At 40.1% G+C, this 17,353-nt stretch overlaps 1 protein-coding gene and 1 non-coding gene across 13 annotated transcripts in view; both read right to left on the bottom strand.

The window, feature by feature from the left end:
• DMD (dystrophin) overlaps positions 1–17,353 on the bottom strand; it is a 2,172,325-nt gene that overhangs the window by 189,027 nt on the left and 1,965,945 nt on the right. The window lies entirely within an intron of this gene.
• On the bottom strand, positions 1,967–2,103 carry LOC132247978 (U4 spliceosomal RNA). The gene has a single exon (XR_009459350.1). It is a non-coding gene; the product is annotated as a U4 spliceosomal RNA (small nuclear RNA).

The raw sequence follows: 17,353 nt of genomic DNA, 5'->3' as shown, positions 1-17,353 counted from the left end.
ATTCAAATCTCCCTCTTCCTGATTCATCAGTACAAGCTTCATTGAAATATATAATGTCAACCAAACCCCAGGGTCACAATACAAAATGCAGAGGAAAAAATGTTTTCCTTTTTATCAAAGGAAAATAAAACAACTCCTCACAAGATTTTTTTTTCTAGGTTTTTCTCTACCAATGAGGCAGAAACAACTCTACAATACCTTCCCACAGTAGCAAGAACATGGCTGCAAATGTAGGGATGAAGAGGGCTCATTATACTGTTTCAAATGACTTCATTTTCTATTTTAGAATCAGTGGTAGAGGAGAGGGAAGGGTCACATAGGCCTCACCCACTCCACTGACTGCAGTTAAAACATTTACATTTAAGCTTACATTCTATACATCATTATTCATTTAAAATATGTCACCAGCAGAAAAGTCTTCTGAGGTCAGGGTAATACCCCTTTTGTTAGGGCATCTGAGGGCACAGGCAGCATAGTGCTTAAACACTAATTACACAATTACGCTGCCCAGTATTCAAACACAGGCTAATTATTGTGAAGAACAAGAAGCTGAAATTTAAAACTGCTATTAATTTGAGAAAGCAGGGTTGGGATCATTTACTGAAAAATAAATGCAATATCCAAAGAACTAAAACCACTCTTGAAAAAGATGGCTGCACATGCCTGAGATTGTAGGGAAAAATGGCAGAGAGGAAGGCAAGGAATAAAAGAAATTCATTCAGGCAGCTATTTTTAGTGCAGCAGCAAAGCAATATGGTTCCTGTTTTAAAAATATGCTATACCAATGACTACTTTTCATGAAGAGAGGAGGATAGTTTTCTGTATTTAATAAGCATGCATACATACAATACTTAATTCAGCAACACTCCTTTAATCCCCCACCACATTCACAGCATTGCTATAGCTTCCTGACCTTGACTCCAATCACATCCAATTTGACTGCATATCAAAGAAAACTGGATCCTAGGAGACCCTCTTTAATGTTACCCAGCACTCCTCCTCCCATCAGCTGAAAAGCTTCTTTCTTTTCTCTCACTGACTCAGAGCTGCCAAAGGAGTACCAGGCTGTTCTTTACAAATCAATAAACAGGAAGATCTGATCTACAATACTTCCAATAGCTACTGAATTCAGTTGCTCCCTGTTCCTTGCATAACATAAGATAAGGATGAATTTACATAAGCACACTTTGTGCTCCTTAATGAAGGGTAGTGGAAAGGGAGATTGATGTCCATTGTTCTGAACCGCTGATAGTGTTAAAGTCTTGACAGTTACTCAGTTTCAAGTGCAGGGCTGGACAATCAGTTTACTGGTGGAAAGACCTGCAGCCTGAAACCTTCTGGAATATATTAAGTTTATCCTGAAAACATTGTAGTGTGCTTCTTGTCAGGTGTGGAGGTAAAAAAAAAATGAAGATAAAAAATCATGTTTTTTGTTCTTACACATTGTAAGGACTGAATTTGAATTCCAAGATTTCTGGGCCATGGTCGCACAGTACACTTAGACTGATGATAATCTTAGTGACTTTATACAATTCCTACTTTCTCTAAAAAAAGAAATCCTAAAATCCATGAGGATACATGTATTGTACCTCAACTGCTTTTATTAATCCTCAAATGAAACAAGAGAATAAAATGTAATAAAAATTCAGGAAACATCATAAAGCCTTGGGCATAGAGCCTTAGAAAGCAGTAAAAAAAAAAAAAAAAAAAAAAAAAAAGCTCCTTGACTTAATATGTCTACTATAAGTAATCAGCCATTGTTTTTTTGGCTTTTGTTTTAAAATTCTAAAGCAGTGAACTTCAGGGTGTGTACATACGTCTGGAAAGAAAGAAAGAAAAAAAGAAAGACTGACTTTTAAGAGGCATTTATTCCAGGGAGGGTGACAAATCGGGGCCCGTAGAGAGTATGTACAGGTTGGCCCGAAAGAAAGAAAGAAAGAAAGAAAGAAAGAAAGAAAGAAAGAAAGAAAGAAACCGTCAAAAATTGCCGGTGCCGACTATATTGCAAGTCGTCACGGCGGGGTATTGGGAAAAGTTTTCAACTAGCAATAATCGTGCCTCGGATTGACCTCATTGGCTAATAGGAAGACTTTTCAAATTTAAAGGAAATATACCAATTTGAATACCTGGTGAAATTATAAGAATAAGATCTCATTATAACCAAGTTACACCTCACCTGAATAAAAGAACACTTTTTAAAAATTTTAAACAAAACAAAGCTAAAAAAACAAAAAAAGAAAGAAAAGAAAAAGAAATGTCATCTTAAACAAGTAGCCCTTAACTTTTAAGTAAATATTATAACAGATTTAGAAATTCCAAAATGTTTGTTCCTGACAGCACATTTCCAACATGTAAGGCTGTGTTTTAAGGGTTAAATCCTGCAGCATGGATGTCAACGTGGCCCTTACTGCATGGTGGTCCTACTACAATCTGACTCTTACTGCATGGTGTTCCTGTCTCTCTTTTTTACCACCTGAAAGGCAGATTATCTAAATATATTTGCTTGTATAATATTTTATTAAACCAATAGGACTTTAGTATGGGCTTAATGTCTTCCTGAATCAGTACCTCAAACTTTAAAAATATACCATTATTGTATTATTATTTCTTTAGGGATTCATTAACAAAGTTAAGGACCTACTCTGCCGCTGTGGGAAGCAGTGTTCCCGTAAACTGCATCTAAAAGCAAGAACTGCCACACAGAGTCTGGATACCTCCTCTTATTTGGGATTTAGTAACTTAATCTATGGGCATGATTTGTTTGTATCTGTGGGATGAGTTCTCAGCTGATGTAAATTAGTATTTGTGTTCGTTACTACCATGGAATTGCCTGTTTCATTACTTCTTTATATTTTTTTTAATTCTCTAAATATAGAAAGTTACAAAAAACCATCAAACATGCAGATACTTGAATCCAGCAGACTAATAACAAATGTGAACACTTGCAGCATGGCATCCATATACAAGAACGGGTTGTAAGAATGTTTTTTTTAAGTCTGTATTATATGTTTCCATTGGAACAGATGTGCATGTATGACTATACTTGTGTGCATGTGTGCCCATGGGACTTAAACTGTGATGTTTTCCCCCTTTTATTCAATATATGCTTTTTATTTGCTCACCAGTTAAACTGTTATTAGGTTCTAATGGAACTATCTTAGTTTTTATTATTCCTATTGAGGAAGCTAAGGATTCTATTACAAACCAGACTACAAATATGAATTTGGTCTAGGAGTACTATTGTGTTAACTTCTTGTCAGTGTCTTCTTTTTTCTGCTTTCAAAAAAGGAGGGAAAGAAAGTAATTTTTTATATATGGAGGATTAAATCAAAACCAACCTGATAAAATGAGATTTAATAATAAAAAGACCCAAATTTCCTTTCAAATATCAACTATGCTAATGAAATAACTGGAAATGGTGGTTATCAGGAAATTGTGGTTATTAACCTCTTTACTGTCTGAGCCCCCAAAGTTTGGAATAGACTGCTGCCAGAGGTGGTTCAAGCACCTACTTTGAACGCCTTCAAGATAAAATTGGATGTTTATCTTGCTGGGATCCTATGACCTCTGCTGACTTCCTGCCCCTGGGGTAGGGGGCTGGATTTGATGATCTTCCAAGGTCCCTTCCAGCCCTAATGTTTATGAAATCTATGAAATCCATCTAAAAAAATGTGGTTGCAAAGTATCTGACAATCATTTCAAATGATTGGCTATGTGTAAGGGGAAATAAAAATCAATAAATTCCTTATAGGGCTGTTAAATAAGAGAGTAATATTTCACTCAGTACTACACGTAAGTCTCTGGTATCCATTTCCCTATACATACTAGTAGGCACTTGAAAATCATTATAGGCAGGGCATATCATTATATGCCCTGCCTATACTATTATATGCACTTGAAAATCATTATAGGCAGGTGCTTTGTATTTAAGTTGCCTGACACCCTCCATTGCTTTCATTGGCTTATAACTTTGCCAAACTTCAGCTGATTGGTCAGACGTTTTCCATGATGTGTACACCTTTTTTGGGTTGAATGTGTATGAAAATTTCAACCAGAATAACCCAGCAGTTTCTGATAATGAGGTTAAAGAAAAAATGTACTTTTGTTCATGTTAAAAACTGTTGGAAAACTTCTCTCTTAGAAGTTATATTTCCTCTTGCTTTGAGCTGGGACTTGATATTTGACAGGCAGGCGGTCTGTTTGTTATGGATGTAGCCTCTTGCTGTCCTTGTGAAAATCTTCCCACTTTTAGCCAAGCTATACCCCTTTAAAAAATGTAGTTTGGATGCGCTCAATAAGAATAGTATTTTGAAGCTAAATTCCCCAGTTAGTCATCCTACATGAGGCATGCTCCAACCTAGACTAAGAAAGACTTTTTCTGTGGCTGCAGTTCTAGGTTGCTAGGGCTGTCTTAGGCCTGAGTCCTGGCATCTGAAAACAAGGTATTCTCTCTCCTATCTGTATTTTAAGTGATACTCTGGCTGAACCAACAGAGAGCATGGAGGAGGAAGTGGCTTGATTCCAGTGCAAAGGGGCATGGGACAGTTCTGTAAAATAGTCAAGAACCTGGAGAAAAGACTGTGACTGAAAGCTGGTGGGGAGGGATTGGGGCTAACTAGTCAAATAAATAGGGTCTGAGATGGGAATGAATGGGAGCCCACGGGCAAGGGAAGGACACAAAAATATAGACAGAATTGGGTGGGGGGCAGGTTGAATTAATCGAACAACATGACTTGGTTATGAAATAATGGGGGAGGGGAAAAGCTGAGGGAGAAGAGGAGACAGATCTGAAACCAAGTATCAAGGAAAGATTTAGAATGCCCTGGGTAAAGACCAGGCTAAAGAGATAAGACAAATGGTAAAACGAAATTGTAACTGCACCAATCACAACTCTAAGTCAGGAAACCTCACAGAACATGGGACCCAAATGTCAAGCAACCACAAACTGCCTAACACCCTAAGAAACAGTATAACATGCAAACAGAAGCATCACAAATTTGGAGAAGCTTGAAGCCAGGAAGACAACAACTCAGGCAAATCCTGGTGCAGTGGAAAATGCCTAACCAGCTGAACTCACTGTATCCATCAAAAGACTTATATAACACTATCTATATTGACTGCTAGGGTTTGCTTAAAGGTTAAGTGCTGCATTTAAGCCTTGCCTGAAATACTGATATTGCTTATGTGTTCAGTAAATTAGGATTTCAGATCAGAATAGTTTGACCAAACATTTTATTCCTGTACAGCCCACCTCTAAATTTAGCACAACAATCTGGTTCCAAGACATTAGGCAAATTGAGGAACCACATTATGTTACAGACTAGAACCAAAGACTACTTTTTTTAACAAAAGCACCTATGCTTTCATTTAGTGCAGAAACTGGATGAGGGTGAACCAAGGTTGTACAATGAAGGAGACTGATTTGTCTGTAGGATACCTGTCTTATTTGTTGAAAAGTGCATAGTAAATGGGATAGGGGAGCGTAGGAAGAGAACGGGTGGTCTATGGTAAAGGTAGCTGAATGCTGGCCTAGGCCCTAGAGAACTGTATTTTCTACGAGGTGCTGAACAAATCACTAAAACCTAACTTTAATGACCCATAACTGTTTTCCAGTTGCCTGAGTTGAGATGTCTGCATCTGAACTGCAGAAGTATGAACACTCATGACAGCACTAAAATCAGTAGAGCTCTGCTCTGAACATATCAAGTGTTATATAATGTTAAAACTCTAAAAATCAGGTTGTAGGTGTCCTCAGGTATTATATTAAAATCAGTGGATGAATTTGTCTTTAATCTGTTTGTCCCAGCTCCCCATTTTTATATACTTTCACCATACAGAGATGTTCAAAAAATAAATTAATTAACATTTGTGGAATACTCAGAAACCATGGTGATGAACACCAAAGCTAATGAGGTGATAATGATTCTGTCTTCAGAACATGTTTTTTATTGTATGCAGTAAACAAGACAGGATGACACTTAGAATAGTAAGGAGAAAACAGAATATTGCTAGTTATTAAGCTAGCACTGTCTATACTGTGTACCGAATGAGGTACGGATCCACTGGGAAAAATAGAATGTGATCAGGCAATTGGATATAATGCATTCATGCATAATGGCCTAATTAAGGTTGCACAAGCAACTAATGTTGAGTTCCTGATTTTGCAAGCTTAATACTGCTCTTTTAAGAAGTTTTGAGTATAAGTTTATCTACGTGAACTACTATCTTCGAATTCAGCACTTTCCATTAGGTTATATGTTAATAGGGCAAATTATGCTTTCAGATGCCTGACTGATAACAACATTATATTTTAGGACTTTACTGATATGCAGGTACATGATCAGAGGTTTATCATACCTCCTGGATAAATGTCTGTGATGAGGTTTTCCTCTGAGGGCTCTAGAACTTTCCTAGTCTTCCAAATTATTCAACAGAAAATACAAAACATTTAATATATAAGTTAAAAAGTATCTTCGTAAGTAAATTTAGTACTACCTCAATGCATAAAATCAGAAAAGATAAGGAGTGTCTGTGAGAGCAGGAAGCCCCAGTGGATGGTGAGCCAGGGAAGAAATCCCCCTAAAAGACCACAGGGCTGTGTGGGGAACCCAGGCAGAAGCCTAATGGGGGCTAGTGATATCCCCCATAGCTCCAGGAGCAGTGGTGGCAGGAAAGTGGCAGGAGAAGCAGCAGCTACGGTTCATCAGTTCCTGCTTGCTCCACATAGGTCGGCATGCAGGAACTGCCAGCATAACTGAAAGTCTGGTACCAGCAAGGGCGCAGGCAGCAGGAGAGGCATGGAGCCATGACCCCACGTTGCGTGGCACCAGGGATGCAACCCCTGACACTAGCATTGTGGAGGGGAGAGGAGCTTCACCCTGGATGCCCACCAGAGCATGGGACAACAGCAGCCCACACACTTGGATAAGTGGCGAAGGCAGCGGCACTCCAGAATTCAGAAGGGGAGAGGAGCACCCAAACCTCTTTCCACAGCACCCACCATGCATAATTGAAGAAGGAATTAGCCTTGCTCTGGGACATGTGAGTGAGGTCAATGGACTTACCTTTCTTGGAGGGGTGGATCTTAATTGAGAGCAGGGACATTGCCAGGTGAGTACACTGAACTGGGTAACTGAGATCCACGCTGCAGCGAGGGTGGATTAACATGAAGTTTATTTAAAGGACCAGAAGGACTGGGTCAGCCACTAGTTTATAGTCACATTGTGAGCCAGGGCATAATTTGATTTGAAGCCTTTATTTGATGGGATGCCGACATCTGGGTTGAAGATCAGAGTTGTTGGCACTGCCGTTTGTATGAGCTTGCCTGGAGCTGCAGCTCAGGACTGAGTGTTATCTGCTGGGGCCACAGCACTGAAAGATATCACCACAGTGGCAGCCTGGCTGGTGTGTGGGAAGGGTATAAGGGGAGGTAGAGCTCCAAATGTTGCCCTCTTGCAGGGTATGCTTCAGTTATAGTACGTAAGCCACACTGAAAGCCAGGCTGTCTGGACCTAAGGGCTGATTTCCCCGAAAGGGAGTTGCCCGCAGTCCAACATGACCCATACTGGCAGTGCCACTTAGAGTGTGTAAGATGGGGGCTCAGTGAAACACAGGCATTCAAATCGCTATTTAACAATAACCTCACTGCTGCAGGGTACTGTTATTTAAGAGTGTCAAATTCCAGGTTAGAAGAGAGTATGAGTACCTGCCTGCTCTTTCACCTGTGTCATCTCTCACATTTTACATGTATTATCTCTCACACCAAGAAAAAGCAGAATTTGTGAGTGTTACTATGAGAGGAGGGGTTTAGGTTGTAGCCGTGTTGGTCTAAGGATATAGGCAGACAAGGTTCCTTGGGTGAATTTGATATCTTTTATTAGACCAACCCAAATGGTTGAAGAATAGTTATTAAGCAAGCTTTTGGGTTCAAAAACCCTTTGTCAGGCTAAGGAAGTTGCAGCAGTTGCTACGTGCTCTTCCTGGATGGAATGAAAAGTAAACAAGCCAGGGGCTGGGGAGTCAGTTGCCAGGCAGATTGTAATGTATCAAAAATCCAATGTCTGTGTTTAGTCCCTGATCTCTAGTATCCAGCAGGTTGATGAAATGGAGCTCATAGGCCCGTCTCTGGGAAGTGTTGTGTAAATTTCCCTTGAGGATCAGGACTGAGACATTGGAGAGAGAGTGGCCCTCCTGTGAGAAATGTGCCCCCACCAGTAATTGGGTGTTTCTGTCTTTGATGGATTTCTGGTGTGCGTTCATTCTGGTGCGCAGTTGTTGTCTGGTCTCTCCTACATATCTTCCATCAGGGCATTTGGTGCATTGGATGAGGTATACTATATTCCTGGAGGTGCAGCTGTAAGATCCTGGGATGCTGATGGCTCTGTTGTGGGGTGTAGTAATAGTGGAGGTGGTGGAGATGTGGGGGCAGGTTTTGCATTTCTTGTCATGGCACGGTCTGGATCCTTTTGGTGTGTTCTGGGGTTGAAGAAGTTTGCTTCTGGTGATGAGGTTGGTGAGGTTCGGTGCTTGTCTGAAGGCTAGGATGGGTGGCTCTGGGAAGATCTTTTTAAGAATAGGGTCTTTTTCTAATACGGGTTGCAATTTTTTGAGGATTTTCCGTACAGGTTCAAGGGATGGGTGATAGGTCATAACCAGTGGTGTGCGATTTGCGGGTGTTTTTCTTCTGTACTGCAGCAGTTCTTCACGTGGTATCCACTAACCCGGGGACTTTTTACGCACACCGGAAATCCATCAAAGACAGAAACACCCAATTACCGGTGGGGGCACATTTCTCACAGGAGGGCCACTCTCTCTCCAATGTCTCAGTCCTGATCCCCAAGGGAAATTTACACAACACTTCCCAGAGACGGGCCTATGAGCTCCATTTCATCAACCTGCTGGATACTAGAGATCAGGGACTAAACACAGACATTGGATTTTTGAAGAGCACGCAGCAACTGCTGCAGCTTCCTTAGCCTGACAAAGGGTTTTTGAACCCAAAAGCTTGCTTAATAACTATTCTCCAACCATTTCGGTTGGTCTAATAAAAGATATCAAATTCACCCAAGGAACCTTGTCTTACTATGAGAGGGTAATTCAGTTACTCTACATTACATTTGATGCCATGGCAGAAAGTTGCTAGAAATACAGCGACTATATATATATATATATATATATATATATATATATATATATATATATATATATAGCCTTCTATTTCCCTTGCTGCTACTATGGCTCTTGCTACCTAACAAGTATCATACATCTTTGTGTAACATGATGAATTTTTCAACTCACAGACCCAAGTTCTATTAATTTCTAAACAGACTCCCTTTACTGTTCGTAGGAAGACAATATACAAACCCTGTCTCAGGTGCTGCCCTTTGATCTCATGTTCCCTTTCTGGAGCTTGGAAGGAGGGATGGTGTAGTGATGGGGCTGGAATGGGGTGAACCTCTCAAAGCAGCATCCTTAGCACTTGGACTGCTGAGGAGTGTACCGGCCTTACAGATTTTTTTGCATTGCACTAAGATTAAAGCTGAAAGGACACATTATCTCAGTTCTTGACTTTGGGTTAGAAAAAAAGAGAAAGAAATGTATTTTCTATTTTGAATTTCTGGAGGAATATTGATCTTAAAATGGATCTACCTTTGCTGCAGTTTGACATTTTAATTTGGAGTCAATGGGAGTTATGCATGGGCATCGAGGGGCAGAGAGGGATATAGCTAGTGTAATTATTCAGCATGAAGTCAAGTAAGGTAAATATTCTCCCTGACATTCCACTTTTTGAATTAAAGGACATGTTCTCTAAAATGTTGCCTTTTATTACTCTTATTCCCTTACCCTCTCGTTTTGTTTTTCTCTGTTAATTTCAAATTAAGCAATTCTGAATACAATATTTTTTAAATTAAGGGAGGTCTCTGTAACCCAAATATCTAACAAACAAAACTCCTGAAATGTCAAAAATTGAAATTTACCTCTTTAATATTCAAATATAAAACAATTACTTTGTTGGTTACAATTTTTACATTAAGCCAAAACCAACACTGTTAACCTATTATGTCACTAAATTTGTGAATGCAGAGATAGAACATTGAACTCCCAAGTGTCCTCAGTGACAGCAAGACATGCGACAGTTTCACTGGCTGAACTACTAGTGGCATGGTGGGGCTGGTGCCAGGAAGCTCTTTCCCTCCCACTCCCACTTCCCCACCTTGTTATACTACTATTTGCATTCATTTCATTATTCATGTCCAAAGAAACTTTTAAGGCCACATTTTCATTCTTTTACTTATATTAATTTCAGATTGTGGCCTACTTCATGGGAAATCCCATTGCTTTCAGTAAGACTATTCAATGAGTAACCTACTATTCCACATTTGTAAGAGTATCTATATCTGGCCAGAAATAATGGGAAAGAAAGCTCCAATAAGGAGATAATTACAAGGGGTGTGTTATGTTGAAGCTTATATTTTCTCTCTCTCATGTCCAAAAAAATAGCAATTGAGAGGAAGGCATGACATTATGTTCATCTAAAAAACATGCCTGAAGCTCATGACTACCTTCAATGTCATCTAAGAAAAAACAGATAGCAGATGGGAAATCTACAGTGCAAATAAAAGCACATCGCATCTTAATGTGATTTACATTCCCATTGCCAGTTCTTAACATAGTGTAGATGAGTCTCAAAGGAAGAGAAAAATGCTATATTGACCCCTATTTTCTTCAGAACAAGCCCCATTATCTGATATACTTCTTCCTCCTAGACATATTTTTATAAATCCCGTAAAAGAGAAAGTCTGCATCATCAGCTACAGCATCGTTTTCTCTGAATCTGTTTAATGAATCTCACAAGAATATTAGTCTTTTCATTATTGCCCTCCTAAGGCAGTTGTATATAGGTATTCCTTATGTGTTTTTGAAAACTTTCCCTTTAATTTTGGGCAGAAACAAAATGTACTATCAGATAGGTCAATCCTGTGTCTTTATATATATAAGTGAACAGACATTAAAAATAACATGCTGCTGTGTTGAAAAGAAAAAAGATGGAAAAATATTTTTTTCTTGGATAAAATACTTTTGTGCCTCTTGATTGTTCTTTTTACATTTGTTTTAAATAGCATGGATTCTATTCCATTTTGCTTAAAAATAATTCCTATATCATTTTTAATTTCCTTTGGTTTCTTTCTAAATCATACTTTATCTGCTGTTTTGTAAGCGACTCTTATTGACATCTCATAATTCTTACTCTTATATAAAAGCCCGCTGCGTCTTAACAGTGTCTTAATATGCTTTTTGGCTCCCATTAAACTAAAGAAACCCATTTTTCCTTGTCATACTGAAGATGCCATTTGTTTCTGAAAGGTCAGCTAATACACACATCTTTTGTACCAAGGGGAATGCATCTTTGGTGACTTGGGGAGTTGTAAGTAGAATGTCATGCAAGAAATGTTTTATTTTATGGCAGCCTCAGAACATATGTCTGTAATTTCCTATATCAGTTGAGCATCTCCAGTAAAGATTATTCTTTTATAGTCTAGTTACAGCCCCTCTGTTTTACTGTTCCTTTATCATACTAGTTACATTGCTCCCCTTTGGTGGAATTGTAAATCTTTTACTCACACTGGGAATAACTGCCAAACATTATAAATGAAAGTTTTAAAATCTAAATCTATATTTCTAAACCAAATAGCCACTCAATCTTCCTTGCCTTTACTAGGCTTGCTGTTTTTTTTAAACTTACAATGACTGCTGGTTTTTAATCTCAGAGTTCTCTCTCTGGCCATCACCTCATCTTCAACAACAAGGCTCCTTTGATCCTTCCAACCATGCCTTCTGGGACTATGAATACGCAAGATTTTTTTGCTGTTCTCATTCTGTTTCCTTTCTACTCTCCTTTCTCTTTCATTTACTCTGTTGTTCAATCTCTTCAGTTTTTTCTAAACCTCAGTTCCTCTGCTTCTCTTCTGTCACTGTAATATCTATCTTACTAAGCCACAGTAGTAATTTTCATGTCCATATGGAACAAAACAACTTTATTTTAAAGTGTTTCTACTTTAAGAAACATGTTAAGAAGTAGTTCACCTACTACTTATTATGGGCTGGGCTGCTACAGCTACTGTGGTGAGTCTCAGGTGGGCAGGAGCCCAGTAGAAGACTGCAAGGACATGTGGAGGAAGGGTGGAAAAGAGAACAAGGAAACAGACTAAGGGTAGGGAATTAGGGATCATGGATCAGTGGCATAATGCCATATCAGTTAGATGTGCCTTTTGGGAACCAGAACAAGATTTTGGGAACACAGGAAAGCAGGCTGCAGAGAGGAGGGGATGGGACAAACAGAAATCCTACTTACATGACTGAAGGATGCAGTACAGTGGGGTGAACTCCCTTGTCACAAAATTACATGTTACATGTAGATGTGCCCAGGACTGCACATTTGGTACTACGCAGTCACTTGTTACTTGCTAAAGTTAAAGCAAGTACCAAATGACTGTTCACTACCTGCCAGTACTGCACAGCCCTGGCAGTGCACAGTTATTTTTAGATGCTACGTTGCCATAGCGACAAGCTACAGAAATGTAGCTCATTGCTATGGCAACATAGCATCAGCATCACAGTTTGTGCCCACAAAGCTACATCGCCATAGCAACGAGCTACATCACTGTAACTAATTGCTCTGGCAATGTAGCGTTTGACGTACATGTAGCCACTTGATCTGATGATACAGGCTTGCCCATTCTATAGAAAGGGGGATCCATCTTCTCTGACTGCATGACTGGACAAGGGCGTGATTCTTCTAGTTGGCAAACCCTCCTCTGCTAAAAGCTGGCAAGGTCTGGGTAAGACAGGTAAGGTTGAGGCACCAGAAACCAAGTTGTTGGCTCATGGCACATCTCAGCTGGGTCTGAGTCACCGAGCAGAAGATGGTAGGGAAGGGTTTGGGGTAAAAGGGCACCTTAAAGGTTTGAAAACACCTTGGTAGTGTTTCTCAAGGACACACCCAGGCCACATCTGGGGTTGAGGCATATCACATGCCTCTGAGAGAATATAAATTAATATATTAATTATCCTTTTCCAGACTTTACAACTTGTTTTCTTAAAAATACATATAAACATTTGCAAAGGTATTACACAAGGTATGGGGGGGACAATAATTAGATTTTATCAAAACACATTTTCAGCCTTAACACTTTGGTTATTTGGGGGCTTGCTAATGGGATGTCAGTACATTAGATGGCACCTGTATCTTTGCTGGCTTTCATTTACTTCCCCCACGGTAACTGAAAATTCATTTGTCATTTTGTAACCCAGATTATTTTTTCCTTTTGAGAACCTGATGAAGCACATAGAACATTCTACAAATTTACTTCTCTCTGCATCTCTGAAACCCAGTATATTCTCATGAAATGTTCAGTTTCTTTATATAGACTGGACTGATATTTCTATTCTGCTAATATGTGAATACTAGCACAGGACATTTTTCATTGGTAGTGAATACTTCTCATCACCTTATGTATTTCTAAAAAGCTTAGTAGATATGAGCTACTTGGTTCTTTTTTCCTCTGTGTGGGATAAACCTTGTTCTGCATTTCACTGGAAGCTATTGGTTAGATTTGGTTTCATTCCACTGAGTTGTATAAACAGATTTTCTTAGTTGTGTCATTTATGTTACCCAGTTGGCAATCTCAAGAGTCTAAGCTTCCATTTCAAACTGTATCAAAAACCGTTGGTTTAAAGAACTGCTGACACAACACTAAAGAAGAAGCCCCATTTCAAGAGAATATTGATTGGGTGGATTAAATGATCTTTTGTTCATTGCTCTTGTCCAATGAACCTTTTGAAAAAGGACCTCTCAACCTCAGTGACTTTTGCAATAGTGTTCTCTACTCACATCAGCTGCTCAAGCTTGGGAGCATCCATACAATTAGTGCCTAATCCTCCATGTCATCAGACACTCCTTTGTATTCAGCAGTAGCTCTTGTGTTTTGCACAAAGCCTCTTTTTTTCTTGGAGAGGCTTGGATATGGCACATTGCAAGAAAACAGAAGAGCTCTAGCCAAGAAGGAGTACAAATGAGAACAATTGGTCATGGGATTGATCTATATTTGATGTAAGTCAGCACAACATTCCCATTGACTTAATGGTGCAGGATAAAGGCCTGGGAGAGTAACTGTCTTTTTCCTGATTTTTAAATGGCCAGACTTTGTATGAGGAAATCAAACCTGACACATTCATCCAAAGTCAAGATGTTACCAGAATGTCTCTAAACCTCTATATTTTATGGGATAATGCAGTTTAAATTAGAGTTTGTATATCCTAACTGTGGATAAGTTTTTTCAACTTCTCCATGGTTCAAGCGTTTCAAGTATAATTACATATAATTATGTAATACATGCATACTTACATGCATGCTTATTTTGGATGTGTAAAGAGTGGTAAGTTTGAAAGGTTTTACTGAAATTAATAATCAAAGTATATATGCATATGTCAGTAAGTGTCATTGCAAGTGTATTAGTAAAACTGTTGTAGCATAAGACATTATTGCACATTCTATGAATGCCATATATGTTTTAGATACACTATTTAAAGAATATTATATAACATTTGCATTTTGCATTAAAGTTATTCATCATATTCCTCTGCCTATAAAGCCAGCTGTCTAAGTTGCTATGAACCCATTTGTACAGGGCTCAAGGGAGCCAGTAAAACCTCTAACTATTTCTATGCTTAAAAAACTATCAGCATTAAGGATATGCACCCTTCAAAGATTAGAAGCAAGTTCTTGTGTCACATTGGGAAAGGGGATATACTTCCCTTCCCAATGGTAGGCCCTGCAGCTTTGCGGGAATGTGTTATATCTGGACTGTGATGTTTCTTGTGGCTAGCTAAGTTGTGACTGGTTCAGGACTGAAAAGTTGCCAGTACTGTGCTTTAGACTAGTGCAAACATCAAGGGAACAGGAAATATAAATACTGCTTGTATGTATGTATATATACATATACCTATGTACACAGCTACAGAATGAGTGTGCAGAGTGCAAACATAAATGTGCATGTTATAGAATAAAGTGGGGTGGGACATTGTCAGGATAGGCTGTCAATCAGGCATGACAAATGTATTTATTGTGTTGTACCTTCAACACAAATATAAAGAATTTATAATATTTTATATTTTTAAAGCAAAATACTCAGTCTGAGCATCTTGAACACTAATAACAGATCCCATTAGCTGTTCCTCCAAATTATCTTTCTGCTTTTAACAGAAAATGGTATATTATCACCTCTTCTTTTTCTTAAGTAACCTATTGCCAACTTTCCTTGATTAATTCTTTTAGGTATGTTATTTAGTTCATTTCTCACTGGTTTCTGAAAGCAGAAAATTAACAGAATTAAGTGAGAAATCACATTGAGTAAGATTAGAAGAGACCCCTGGATAATTAGCCAGTGAGCAAAAAGGAGAGAGAGAGAGATCCTGCAGTAAGGTACAGCTAAAGAAACGCAAGCGATCTGTGTTTGTGAAACAGAGACATAGTAGGAAGGCTGCAAAGGCTGAATTTTTTAAGTGGTATAAAGCCTGCTTCTAGGTTCACAGCTGCAAGATCTGTGCATTAATACCAAGTAATAAGCTGGATATGCAGTTAGATACCTAGCTGATTAATTTGCTCATATCAAACAAGAAAGTATAAATTTAGGAGTCTTTTCAGATTATTTGGCACTAAAGCTATTATCTCATCAGCAGGGAACTGGGTTTTCCATTTGCTGTGAAAAATCCAGGAAACGGAGGGTTTCTCTTTGCAGGCTGGCAGAGCTTCAGCCTGCAAGGGGCTGCTTGGAGCAGGAGGGAGTGGGACACAGAGGGCAGGAGGCGCCCCGTGCATGTGGCAGTGTGAGGGGTCTGTGGTTGGAAGTGAGGGGCACTGGCAGGGCCAGGTAGCTGTGGGTCAGGAGTGACGGGAACCGATACCAACAGAGCCAAGGAGCTATGGGTTGGGAGTGCGGGGTACCAGCAGGGCTGTGGGGGAGGGGCTGTGGCTTAGGAATGAGGGGCAATTGGATGGGCAGCAGGGCTGTGCGAAATTTTGATGGCTGTTTTATTTCGAAGCTGTTTTAACGCATTTCGAGCTTGAAACAACAAAACTGAAATTAAACAAAAGGCTTTGAAACAGCTTTGAAACTAAATGAGGGCACTCAAAGTGTTTCAAAAGTTTCAAAACATTTCAAGTTTCAAAGAAGCCTGGTGGTGGGAGGCAGGGGAGAGCCCCGGTGGTTTTGCCAGCCCCATGGAGCACAGCCCTCGGACCAGCTCTGGGTGCAGCCTGCACCCAGCACCAGGAAGACTGCTACTGCCACTGGCCCCAGGCAGCAGCGGCAGCCTCCTGTCACCCTGCACACAGATCTGGGGGCCTGCACCCCCAGGAGGGCTGTGGGACTGTGCTGGACTCCTCCCGTGGGTGCGGACCCCTGGATCTGCATGCAGGATGACAGGAGGCTGCCACTGCCACCTGGGACTGGCACTGGGCATGTGGCTCCATGTGGCTGCAGAGCCTCCCACCACCAGGCTGTGCTCAACAGGGCTGCACTCTGAGCAGCTCTGCCACTGGCTCTCCTGCTGCTGGGCTGAGCTCCATGGGGTTGGCGAAGCTGCTTGCATGCAGCCTGGAGGTGGGAGGTGGAGGGAGCTAGCTGTGCTCCCAGCAGCTCTGCCGGCCCCACAGAGCTCAATCTGCCCTCACAGCACTGCTGGATTCCCCCTGGGGATATGGGCCCCCAGATCTGCACCTGAGATGACAGAAGGCTGTCACTGCTGGCAAGTGACACGAGTTTTGCTTTTAGCAGTTTGAGGTACAGTTTCTCAGAAAACCCTGCACCTTTCTCCTTGAAATTGGCAGGCTTCATACCCACAAAAGTGGCTACCACCCCTGAAATTTTCATCTGAATCAGGAAAGAAATGACAAAGTTATAGGCATTTTCATGATTCCCCACTGTAGCCTATGGGTGAAACATCAAAACACATCGAAACAGTGAAACAGTTTTGACAAAATGAAACAGAACAGTGCTTTGAAAAGATGAAATGAAACACTTTCCCTCTGAAATGGTGAAACAGAAGTTGAAATGAAATGGTGCTGTTTCGCACAGCCCTAATGGGCAGGGGCAGGGAACCAGCATATCAGGTTTGCTCAGTGCCACAATGCACCAGGGGAGGATAGCCGCAGCTGGACCTGTACCCTGGTGAACAAAGGGGGAAGGGGAAGCTCTGATTTTCCATGATTAAAAAAAACAAAATCAAATGCCAAAAGATATAGGTATTCGGAATTTATTTTATTATAATGATTGAGGCACTGTGTGAGGGAGAA

Source organism: Alligator mississippiensis, chromosome 1 (assembly GCF_030867095.1).
Source record: "Alligator mississippiensis isolate rAllMis1 chromosome 1, rAllMis1, whole genome shotgun sequence".
NCBI classification, from domain to species: domain Eukaryota; kingdom Metazoa; phylum Chordata; order Crocodylia; family Alligatoridae; genus Alligator; species Alligator mississippiensis.
The sequence above is the reverse complement of the archived record's forward strand: the minus strand, read 5'-3'. Positions and strand labels throughout refer to the sequence as shown.